Here is a 2,702-nt window from a genome sequence, read left to right as displayed (position 1 = left end):
TCTTGATTTAAAAATATCAAATATTATCTTGATCACATTGTTTAAAAACGCATGATGAAAATTGAATAATTCTTTTTCATTTTCAGGATTATTACCCTGACTTGTAAAGTCTTTAGATGATATCTTACACCTTGAAATGATTTAATTAATTTAGTTATTTTGAATTAAATATAAATTCAGATTTTATTTTAAACATACCGGTATCATTGTTGTATTTAAATATATTTCTACCTTTCAAATTTTCTACTCAGTTTATATTGTTGTGTGCGTATGAAATGCATAACTAACATTTCAAACTAGAGATGTTTAAAATTGGATTGAATAAATCCAATCAAAAAATTAATAATATATATTTATATTTAATATTGATTTCATTAATATACTTATACACATGCTAAGAAAAACTCACTCTAATAAGAAAATAACGCTCACCGCAAATAAATGAATTGTACCTAAGTTTTTTCGTTTAAAAAAAACTCATATTATTTAAATTTTTTTTAATAAATGTGCACCCCATTTTTAATAAAGAGAAGAGAAAATAAATAAATAAATAAAAGAAAAGATAGAAACAGAATCATACATGAGATATGCAAACATGGAGAAACACAGATAGATTAAAAAACAAACAAATACAGCACAAGCAAGAGAGCATAAAAAAAACCAGAAAGATACTGTGTCCTTTATTTAAAAAAAAAAAAAAAAAAAAAAAAAAAAAAAAAGAAGCTTCGTTTGTAGACTTCCAAATATTCTCGGGACAATTGAACACACGTGGCAATAATAGACCAGTGCATCCCATCCCTTAATGACGAGGGGCACCAAAGGAATTTCCTATTCTGAATGGCATCCCTGATTATATATATATATAAAGAGTATGACACCAGCAAAGACCATTCTCCACCCTAGAATAACGATCATGGAGTCCTTTGGTGTTGAAGGTGAATCCGAAATACTAAAGGCTATTTTTCTTCCCCTTATAACACCCAGTCATCTGGTCCCTGTGGTGGAGATAGCCAGGATCTTCGCCATGCACGGTGTGGATGTCACCATAATCACCACACCAGCAAACGCTGCAATTTTTCAAAGTTCCATCGACCGTGATTCCAGCCGCGGCAGCTCCATTCGAACCCATACTATCAAGTTTCCACAAATACCTGGTTTGCCTGAAGGAATGGAAAGCATCAATGCTTCCACTCCTAAAGATATGACCTCCAAAATTGTGGAGGGGATGTCCATTTTGGAACTACAATTCCGACAAGCCTTCCGTGACATGAAACCTGATTTCATAGTCACCGACATGTTCTATGTTTGGAGTGTCGAAGTTGCCGCTGAGTTAGATATTCCGAGGCTGATTTATATGGGTGGGACTTACTTTGCTCACTGCGCAATGGACTCTCTCGAAAGATTTGAGCCTCACAACAAGGTAGGTTCGGATGATGAGAGTTTTCTGCTTCCCGGGTTGCCCCACGAGATCGAGATGATACGTTCGCAGCTACCTATTCGGTTTAGAAACCCGAATCATCAGTACGAGTATTTGATGAAGGCGGTGAAAGAATCAGCGAAAAAGAGCTACGGATCAGTGTTCAAAAGCTTTCGTGAGTTTGAAGGAGTTTACGAGGAACATTACAAGAAGATCATGGGGACTAAGAGTTGGAACGTGGGACCGATTTCGTCATGGGTGAACCAAGATGCTTCGGATAAGGCTGGTAGGGGACACGCCAAGGAAGAAGAAGAAGAAGAAAAAGGAAAAGAAGGTTGGCTTGCATGGCTTGATTCTAAGAAAGAGGATTCTGTTTTGTACGTGTGTTTTGGTAGCATGAACAACTTCCCCAGCACACAACTTGTGGAAATAGCCCATGCCCTTGAAGATTCAGGCCATGATTTCTTATGGGTTGTTAGGAAAGTTGATGAACGTGAAGCAAAGGGTTTTGTGGAGGAGTTTGAGAAGAGGGTGCAAGCGAGCAACAAGGGTTATCTAATATGGGGTTGGGCACCACAACTTCTCATTCTGGAGCATCCAGCCGTTGGAGCTGTGGTGACTCATTGTGGGATGAATACAGTTATTGAAAGTGTTGATGCAGGTTTACCCTTGGTGACTTGGCCTCTTTTTGCGGAGCAGTTTTTCAATGAAAAGTTGCTGGTGGATGTCCTCAAAATTGGAGTGCCGATTGGAGCAAAGAAATGGAGAGAGTGGAATGGGTTAGGAGATGAGATAGTAAAGAGGGAAGACATAGGAAAGGCAATTGCTTTGTTGATGAGTGGTGGAGAAGAGTCTTTAGAAATAAGAAAGAGAGTGAAAGCGATGAGTGTTGCTGCAAAGAAAGCAATCCAGGTTGGTGGCTCTTCTTACAACAGCTTGAAAGAGTTAATTGAAGAGCTAAGGTCGTTGAAACTTCAAAAGGTTAATCGCAAAATGGAGGAGCCACTGGCGTAGGCGGATGAAAATCTTGTGTCTCCTAGTTCTGTCCATGATTCCTGTTCCACCCTTTACACCCAACTCATTTATTTAGTCACGTCACTTTAATTTACGTCTGAAGCTAGTATTGAACAAGTTATGGGTTATGTCACTCTTCCGTTTCGTTTTCCTTTTATAGTTCAAAGCTTCCATCGAGTTTCTTGCAATTTTTTAACGTAATTTTCTGTTTTTTTCTTTCATAGTTTTGTGATTCCCGTTAATTGAATTCCACCAGCAAAACAAGTCAAAC

At 37.8% G+C, this 2,702-nt stretch overlaps 1 pseudogene; it reads left to right on the top strand.

The window, feature by feature from the left end:
• Window positions 1–891: 891 nt before the first annotated feature.
• On the top strand, window positions 892–2,702 carry LOC109796164 (soyasapogenol B glucuronide galactosyltransferase pseudogene; annotated as a pseudogene).

Source organism: Cajanus cajan, chromosome 7 (assembly GCF_000230855.2).
Source record: "Cajanus cajan strain Asha chromosome 7, NIPB_CcT2T_4, whole genome shotgun sequence".
NCBI lineage: Eukaryota > Viridiplantae > Streptophyta > Magnoliopsida > Fabales > Fabaceae > Cajanus > Cajanus cajan.
This window is presented reverse-complemented; position numbering and strand designations above follow the sequence as displayed.